Source organism: Dipodomys merriami, unplaced genomic scaffold (genome assembly GCF_024711535.1).
Source record: "Dipodomys merriami isolate MVZ:Mamm:240054 unplaced genomic scaffold, mDipMer1.0.p SCAF_11, whole genome shotgun sequence".
In the NCBI taxonomy this organism is placed as follows: Eukaryota; Metazoa; Chordata; class Mammalia; order Rodentia; family Heteromyidae; genus Dipodomys; species Dipodomys merriami.
Window position 1 is genome coordinate 2,101,777 of NW_027202382.1, and position 10,072 is coordinate 2,111,848.

At 39.1% G+C, this 10,072-nt stretch overlaps 1 pseudogene; it reads left to right on the forward strand.

The window, feature by feature from the left end:
- The first annotated feature begins 7,865 nt into the window (after positions 1–7,865).
- On the forward strand, positions 7,866–8,564 carry LOC138815902 (translationally-controlled tumor protein-like; annotated as a pseudogene).
- Positions 8,565–10,072: the final 1,508 nt, after the last annotated feature.

Consider the following 10,072-nt stretch of genomic DNA (forward strand, 5'->3'; position numbering starts at 1 on the left):
GTCAGTCATAAAGCTTGAACTCAGGGCCTGCATACTATCCTTGAGCTTTGATTTCACTCAAGGATAGCACTCTATCACTTTGAGCCATAAGGCTATTTCCAGTTTTCTGTTGGTTAATCCGAGATAAGGGTCTCATAGACTTTCCTGCCCCAGCTGGCTTCAGACTGCAATCCTCAGATCTCAGCCTCCTGGGTAACTAGGATTATAAGTGTGAGCCATGGGTTCCTGGCTATTCCTACTTTTTGATTATTGTAAATAATAAGACTGTGAACATATGGTCATATAATTTTTTTAGTCTGTACTTAGAAATTGAGCTGTTATGTTGTATTAATGCTCTAATTAATGCTTTAAATTAAATGCTTTAATATTAAAACTTCATGTTCAACTTTTTAAGAAACTACTAATATAATGAACCACTTAAATCAGAACCAGTAGACCCTCCTTCAGGAACCCACTTGTATCACTTATTGTTCTTCTGTATAAACAACTGGGTCCTTTATGACTTAGCTCCAGTATTACTTTCCTCTGAGATCCTTCTCCAGTCTTCCATTTAGAGCTCAGAACTTCTCTATTTCCTGTAACACAGTGTACCATAGCTATCTTGTTTTCTTGTCTGTCTTCTTATGTTTTTGTTTTAGTGGTACTAGAGACTGAACTCAGGGCTTTCTGTTTGCTAGAGAGAAGCTTTACCGGTAGAGCCATACCTCTAGCCCCTTTTGTGTATTTGTTATTTTTGAAGTAAATGTTTTTCTTTATGCCCAGACTAGCCTGGGCTGTGATCCTGCTACTTTTGCTTCCCAAGGATTCCAGGGATGAAAGGTATGTGCCACTGTGCCTAGACATTGTGTTCCCTGTAGCTAGGATAACAGGCATGTATCTCTGTCATCAGTCATTGGTTGAGATGAGTCTTGAACTTTTCTACCCATTGGCTTCAAAGTGCTTCCACCATTTCTGCCTTTCAATTAGCTAGAATTACAGGCTGGAGCCATTGTGCCAACCATCTTCCTATTTTATTTGCATCAACTGCTCTTCAGAGAGTGCCCACCACTTATAACAGGCATAAAATAAACTCTTGAACCATAGGATCAGCTGTTGTTAAACATCATCATAATACTTTAAAATTTTACAGTAATGGTAGTTCGGTTCTCTAACAGAAATGAAAGAAGATTGGGTAAATCTAAAATGGAGTAGTTAGCCAAACAACGTGATGAATTATATAATTCATTATCTCCAAAGCTTTGGGGGGAAAAACATGTTTATACTTATGCTTCTGGATGGAAAAAGTGTGTTGAAAACTTAGATTGCCTCAAATAGTTGCAGTGTGAGAAGATGGAGGGAGTTTCCTGCACAAGATATTTCAGTTTATCATCATCGGCATGCATCATCATCACCAGGGTGCTTTCTGCCAACCTGGGTGGGGAAGAAGGGACAAGGGAGACCTTCTAAATTGCATGTCTGTCAAGATGTGATACAGCCAGCAACAAGGCATCCAGGAGTTGTAAAGACAGCACTTCAGTTCATTGCTGTGTGTGTGATGCATGGCACAGCTGCTAAGGTTTCCTGCCAGGCAGGGTGAGTTAGCATGAAAGGCATGCCGAGGCCACCGGCCTGTCGAGAAAAGCTGAAGGGAAGCCTCTGCTGCTTGCTAGCAGAAAGAAAACAGGTGACACAGCCATTTTCCTTCACAGACTGGGGAATCATTTGGGATTCATTATGTAGATTACCTGGTAGATTGTATTGTCCTACATTCCTGAGACAACATGTAAAATGGGTGTGGGAATAGGTGTGTGTGAATGGAGTGGGAGTGGTTGGGGAATCAAATGAAAGGGAATTTTAAATAAATGGAGTGTGCAGATGTAGAAGGTGCAAAGGTGTGGAGGGGGCAGGGGCGGTGTGCGCACACATTGCCAGTGCCAAAATGATCCTCTAGCTTGGTGGGCTTGAAAAGCAATGCATCCAGTTTAGACCTTTGGCATGCTATGCATGGAATATTTTCACGTTTTGTCATCCTTATTTTAAGGAGAAGGGTAGTGACCTCAGGACTGGGTGGGAAGAAAGGAGATATACATGTCCATTTGGCAGCCCACAATAAAAATGTACAAGACACTATGTTGAAAACGAATTTTACAATTTTGGGGGGCAGGGAGGGAGGAGTTGAGGAGGTGAGGAGGAAAGGGATGGTAGGGGAAAAACAAAGGAGGGGGTAACAATGCTCCATAGGAAATGGACTCATTACCTTACTCATGTAACTGTAAACGCTCTTTACAGTATCTTTACAATAAAAGTATATTTTTTAAAAAGAATGGTTATCAGGAAATTTGCCATGGTCTCCAAGTTCTGTGTAAGGTAAAAATTACTCCCGCACTGTTACTTCAACTTTTTTTTTCCTCCAAGAAGTAGTACAAAGATGGTACCTTGACCTCTGTTTAGGACTAACACAAATGATCATTTCAGATATTTTTCATCAAAAGGTGTTAGCTCATCTAATGATTGCTGAGTTCTCTGTGCATTGTAAGGCTAAAAAATGACTAGTTACGTGACGTTCACAAATGGTATGTGTTATACTGTGTCAATAGAGTGTTTTTTGTTATGAAGAAAGATGTCTGGAAATTAATGACTCAAATCCAGGTGAACTTTGTAAAGAGTTTTATTAGCTTTAGAAGGATATGATAATAGAAAACTGCAAAATTGTATTCTGTTTCCTTTCAAGTTATTAAGTGGCCTGCTGGGTAATGAAATTTGCATTTATAAACACACCAGTTTTCATGTTTATGGATTCCTTTAGTGTTAGTGAGAATAGTCTCGAGTCATGCCATATGGGCTAAAATATCTAGCATGGTACATGAATTACCATCTCTCATGAAACAGAGATCACTAGAAATGTAGAACTATGTAATAGAAGTTAAAAAGCTTTCTCTTTTCTTCCTTCCCTCTGTTCTTCTCAGTTTCCCTTTTCTCTTTCCTATGTTGTGCCAGAAAATAATAGGGTTTAATATTATACCCTTTTAAACAAAATATAGGGTATAATAATATGCAAGATATTATGTAATAAGATATGATAAGATATAACTTTATAAACAACACTAGAAGGAAGCCAGCCATACAAGGCTTTTGTGGATTTTACTAAAATAATACCAAGGTGCAAAATGATTTCTTAAAGGAAAGAAAGAAGCTCTTCTTGGAATGCATGCATAATAAAAACATAGAAATGATGTGCAAGTGTTTCTATAAATCATTGCATACTACACTAAAATTATAAATATGTCTCCTATTATTTTTTCTAAATAATTGGAAGAAATTTCTCATTTTAATAGCACATTATTTTACCAGTGGCATAATCTGTTTCATATCTATGTCTAGTGAGGAATAAACTTTGCTCAGCTGAGCATAATATTATGGTTAAAGGAGACAAAAGGCCCACTTGCTAAATATATCTTCCCTACTTCCTAGTGTTAAACTGTGAAATCCTAAAAGCCTCTTTCAAATGCAAATATTCTTCCTAAGATTCTAGTTATCATGAGTGAGTGACAGAATGAGAGACTAGGGAAAAGAAATATAAGTATTTTTCACTCTGTTGCTGTTAAACATAAGCATATGTAGTTCAGAAGGGAACAGTGAGTCTTCCAAGGTCATATTAGTCATTGGTGTTGAGCAAGGACTGGACATAACTATCATGAAAGAAGGGGAGGTGTCCAAGGAGAACTGCCCATCTCATCCCAATCCTTTCCTCATTACTTTTTCTATGAGTTTGTGTCTTTTAATTGTATCAATTTATAGATTGTGTATGAGCCCATGAGAATGGATAAGAGTTTTGAGAATTCTGTACTTAATTACGGTTAACTTAATATTAGGATAACTGGATCTCAGGAGTTCTAACTTCATTCATGTATAGCCCATGATGACTTCATAGCTGAATGGACCATTAAGAGGTAGCTTAGTTGAAGGAAGGGGGTCTCTGACGGTGTGCTTTGTAGACTGTACCTTGTCCCAGGTCTACTTTTCTTCCCCTGTTTTGTGGCCACCAGAGGTGACCAGTTTTGCTTTACCATGTCTCCTTACTATGAGGCTATGCCTCAAAATGGACTGCAACTGTAAGCTTTCCTCTTTAAATGGATTTTTCTCAAGTGTTTTATCTCAGTGATGAAAAAGTAGCTAACACTGATGGTATTTAGTTAGTGCTCCACCATCAACAAGAAGTGTCCCTGAGATCAAGAAGTCTTCCCTTGTTTTCCAAGGACAAAGGAAGAGCAAAGGAAAGCTTATCTAGTAAGATAATTCCAGTAACTGGTCCTTGTCAACACTTTGAGTAGCCCATTGCCAGCCCACACTGGGAGTCTTGGGAGGCGCTGTGTCTGAGTTCAAATTACAGGGACAGGAATGCCTGTAATCTGAAAGTTAAAGTAACTCATGGCATACCTCCCGTGGAACCCTTGGGTCTCCTGTTAACTTCATGTCATCTCAGTAACTTCTGCATCTTCTCTTTTTCCTCTGTGGATCACTATCACTTCTCCCAGGAAGACAAGAAATACCATAGCCATAAAGTAGATCTTGCTTTTTGGGGGCCAGAAAGGAACTATTAATTAAGATGCAGGTCATCCTCTTAAAATGGAGAAAGGAAATATTTCCAGTAGAACAAGTATAAACTAATGTTCATTCACTTATTTTCATCTTTTGTTTCATTAATCCTTTCAGCCAGTTGTCATGATGACATTTTTTAATGAAAACTTGGCCAATACATGTCATGCCCTTTTTGGTAGAATTGGGCTGGCAGCAGCTAAAATAAAGCATTCTTTCAGTCATCAAATTGAGGCTTTCATAGGACTGATTGCACAATTTCCTTTAGTTTATCTTTGCAGAGACAAGCTCACAAGTTTTTAAAATATACTGATTAAACATTTTAGATGACCAGAAAAACACATGATTATAGTATTTAAAGCATCTCAGACATACAAAGCACTAAATAAGATATAAACGACCAGACACATAAGGAACATTTTTCTTCCAACAGACAGTTGTCTCCTAAAACTCCCTTAAGGTACAAAGGACAATCTGGTTTTCTACTCCAACTTTAGACTGTGAGTAGACTTAGCACATAGAAAAGGATAGTTTACTTAGGGTTTGGCAAATAAAGTATCCATCATCAAATTTTTCTGGACTTTTCTGAAAAGTAGTTGCCATTCCTGGCTAGTGGTTTTACTCAGTTTCATTAGAACTAAAACCTGGGTGGGCTGGAAGCCTCAAGATCAGGCTAGGAAGCCAGAGAAACCAGGGTCTCCAAGGACTAACCAATCACAGAACTAGACATTGCCTGAGGAATGGAGTATAGTCCAATTCTGTATGCCCTGGGGAATAGCCCCATTTGGCATTAAGACGTATGTTCTTGCTACAGCACCACTTTACCTAAAGCATAAGTTTTAGTGTCCCTGGCTATCTCTGGGTCTCATTTATTTTGACTAAGTTCCTTAAATAATTTTCAGTACGTTATTTTAACTTTCCTCCCCACGTTTTTATGGTGTAGGAAGTCATTTGGGGATTCTCTGGGAACAAAATCCAAAATTATACCAATATTTCTATGGGAAATTTGTCTTTGAATAACAGTGTTTAAATAAAGCTGACATCTCCTGAAATAGGACCACAACAGCATTGAACTAGAGGGTGCATGAGCGCATCCTCCGGCAGAGACGTAGTCACTGAGGAAAGTTTCTTGGAGCAGGTCAATCTCATGTAATGAAGTTGTAAAATGGCTCAGAGAATCAGTGGAAATGAGACAATAATCATTCCAGCTTTTACCAGAACTTTCCCAGCTTACTCTCTCTTCGAAGTTTCCTCTCCTGTCCTTCCAAAGATAGATTGATCTACAAGGGACTCTTATTCTTTCTTACATTACATTCTTAGATGCTCTTGACTGGCCTTCCTAGAGAGTAATTGTCACTTCTCTCATCTTTCTTGCTACCATTTTCCCAGGGAGATTTTATCCCTACAAAGTCTAGTTGAAGGCTCTTGAATCATTGAAATGAAGTAGAAAATCTACTAGATTAGGTTTTAAGAGGCCTATATCACCCTGAGTGACCTCGAAGAACCACATTGAGGTCATCAGCCACATTAGGGTCATCAGCCATACAAAGAACAAGTGGGCCAGATGATCATAGTGAGTTCTTCAGGAAGAAAGTGAAGCATTCAAGTATAGAATTCCATTTTGTAACAGCAGTGATCCTTCCAGAATTTAGGAATCATTTCTCACGGTCACTCAAGCTCCAGTCTTCATTTCTACCTATGAAGGATTAGTCATTGTTCCTATACATTATTTCTATCCTAAAATACAAAATGTCCACCATAACAGTCATAAGAATCATCATACAGGATTCCTTACTTTACCCCTGTTCCCCAGAAGTGCCAGCATGGAACACTCAGACCTGCAAACATATGGTTTTTCTTGTCTAACCCTTTTGTCTCATCATTTGTCAGGTACTTGGTCATATTGTAATTTTGAAGGTCAACTCCATACTTTTCCCTGTCCACCCTCTGGAATAAATTACACATACTATAAAATTCCTCTCTAAATATGTAATTTGGTGGCATTAAGTACCTTCATACTGTGTGTAAACACCATAATTACCCATCTCCAAACTTCCCTATCATCCCAAACTGAAACTCCACACACATTAAACAGTATCTTCCTTCCTGTCTACTTTCAGTTATGTTAAAGAAGTACAATGTTAAATTAAATTTGTGCTTCAAGACCCGTCTATGAGAGTGTTTTATTTAACAGACTACATAAAGCAATCACAGCCAGATGGATCCATGTGCTCACTAGGACCTCATTTAAGTCATAGAAATACTCTCCTAGCTTTCATATTTACCTCTTGTAACTCCAATGTTCAGTATCTCATTTCTATTTCTTTGAAGTTAATCTTCTTCTTATATGCTTAGCCCAATCTCACCCAAACTCCCGCCATTTTTGGTCTGACTTCCCATCAATTTTGTTGCAGATTTTGTCCCTACTATGTTAGGTTCATGTTTCTCTCACTCCATGTTTTGTGTGAGTGCATGATTATAACAGGTTTATTTTACTTCCCTTGATTTTATTCAAATAGGTTCCAGAGCTTGCCATAGATTATAGAGTGGGAGTTCAGATCTCTCTCAGAGTCCAGATTAGGTAGGCCCTCACTACAGTGAGTTCAGTGGAAAGGGGCCATCTCAGATGGCTTAGCTCTAGCTCATTTGTCTACCTTAGCTCCTGTCAGTGCTCCCTCTCTCCCGTTTTAACAACAATCACCAGCATTACTGAGCTTTGTGTGCCAGGATTTGAGCTAACATGGAATATCATAGTATAAATCTGCAAAGTATCAGTCTAGCCATTTTAAATTTTGACTACATACTAAAATCATCTAGGTGTTTTATTAAAAATTCCTGATATGCATTCAGGCCTCACTCATTAACCTTTTGGCTATGTTGGCCAAAGATGAGAACCAGAAATAACAAGACTTATTCATGGTCACATAATCAGCAACTAGTGGAATCTGCATTTAAATCTCGGTCACTGTGGCTTCACGGTGTCCCACATTTTTAGCTCCAGGGTCTCAATTTTGTTTGGAGACTGGAATCACTTGTGAATCTGTAAAAGCAACCAACTCCCCACACCCAAGAAAAAAACATATAGGGAGAAAGATTAAGCAATACTTACAACCTTACAATGGTAAAAGCAAATAAATCCTCTTCTACCAGCACCCCTCCACCCCCCCAGAGTGGTTCTGGCCAGGATTTATTTGATTTTTCCCTCCAGCCTCCTTCATGATCATCTACCAGACCTCAGCAGCCGTGATGAGCTGTTCTTCAACATCTACAAGATCCAGGAGATCGCGGAAGGGCTGTGCCTGGAGATGGAGGGCAAGATGGTCAGTAGGACCAAGGGTAGCATTGATGGCTCATTCATTGCTGGAGATGCTTCCGCTGAAGGTCTGGAGGGTGGAGGTACTAAAAGAACAATAGTCACTGGTGTAGACATTGTCATGAACCATCACTTGCAGGAGTTTCACAAAGGAAGTCTACAAAAAAAAGTACATCAAAGATTATATGAAATCACTTAAAGGCAAACTTGAAGAAGGAAACCTGAAAGAGTAAAGCCTTTTATGACAGGAGCTGCAGAGCAAATCAAGCACATCCTTGCTAATTTCAATAACTACCAGTTTTTAATTGGTGAAACATGAATCCAGATGGCATGGTTGCTCTCCTGGACTACCGTGAGGATCATGTGACCCCATTTATGATTTTCTTTTCTTTTTTATTTTATTTTTTGTCAGTCATGGGGCTTGAACTCTGGGCCTGGGCGCTGTCCCTGAGCTCTTCATCTCAAGGGGAGTTCTACCAATTGAGCCAGAGCAGGTTTTCTGGTGATTAACTGGAGATAAGTGTCTCACCAGCACTTTGCTCCCAGGGCTGGCTTTGAACTGTGATCCTTAGATCTCAGCCTTCAGAGCAGCTAGGATTACATGGGTGAGCCACCAGCTCCTGGCCAACCATTTATGATTTTCTTTAAGGATGGTTTAGAAAGGGGAAAATGTTAATGAATTGGGCAATTATTTTAGATCCATCACCTGTTACCATAACTGGCTGGGGCTTGTCATCTACACAATACGAGGACTTAAAAAAAAATCTGGAACTCTGCATTTCTTTTGACCATGGTTTATTTGGAGCACAGACTTTGTGTGTTTGTGTGTGGAGGGGAGGTCATGGGGCTTGAACTCTGGGCCTGGGCGCTGTCCCTGAGCTCTTCAGCTTCAGGTGAGCACTCAACCACTTGAGCCACAGCACCACTTCTAGTTTTCTGGTGGTTAATTGGAGATAAGAATTTCATTGACTTTCCTGCCCAAGCTAGCTTTGAACACAGGCAACTAGAATAGAGAAGATGATCTTAGCCAAGATATGGTATTAAATGTATTTCTGTGGTCCTGACTCAATAAATGATAACATCTTGTCCATTAATGAAATGTGGGAAGAGGGGCATGTGGGAAGGTATTGTGAGGACTTAGAGTAACAGTAACAATATCATATTGTTGGATTTTCAGGAATGAAAATGGGACACATAATTCTTTAGCCTACATTTGTAAGCCATTACTTAAAATAAAAACCCATTAAACTTTATCTGTGCAACACAAACTTGGCACAGTGCACTTCTAGCCATTTAACAGGCACTTCATGTATGGAAGTAGACATCCCTAGTGAAAGGAAAGAGGACTATGGACTGAAAGGTTTTAATGTAGAGGTTTGTGAATGCTGTGAATGCAAAACCTGACAAGGACAGACAGTGTGCTGCTACTTATTTGAACCCCTACAGCAGGAAGTTTGTTACTGACACATGTCCTTGAAAGCGCTTGATTATTAGTATCATTAAGTTAACATCTAGCCACTCACTATCTTCTTTGGACTTCAAGTTCAATTCTGGTTATTGACAAATGGTCCAAGGTGGGCAGAGGTTGGCTTTGCTGCAAGAAAGAGGCCCTAAGTTCCCACTGCCTCTAAGAATCCTATAAAAAGAGCAGTTATATAATTTGTTGAGAAGAGTTAAGAGGTCATCATCCTGATGTTTGACATTTACAAATTTGTCCCATCATACTGGACATTGAACTTAAGCACATATTTGACACTAAAGTAGTACTAGTCTATATAACACCCTCAGAATTTGCCAGTGTGTATGCTGGGTTTTACTTTACAAGTAAACAGTTATAGATTTACTAAAGTCATTATAAAATACAAGGGAATAAATTCACTGGTGGAAATGAGACCCAATTATCTGACATGATATCTTGATCTTTAAAATGGGAAACAGAATGGCAGGGTTTATGGTGGAGATAGATTACTTTCTTTAGTAGTGTCAAGGACATCAGAAAGTCTGGAAGACTTGTTGAGGACAACTAGGAGGCTTAAATATGGATGGTAATATTTTCTACAACCAAAAGGGAAGAGTATAAAACCACACTAATCTTCCATTTGAGTTGTTATGCTGGTCCCTTCAATTACAGAAAAGTTACATAGGAAGCAATGTCATCTAGCCCTTCTTTTCCATGTTGTTGGT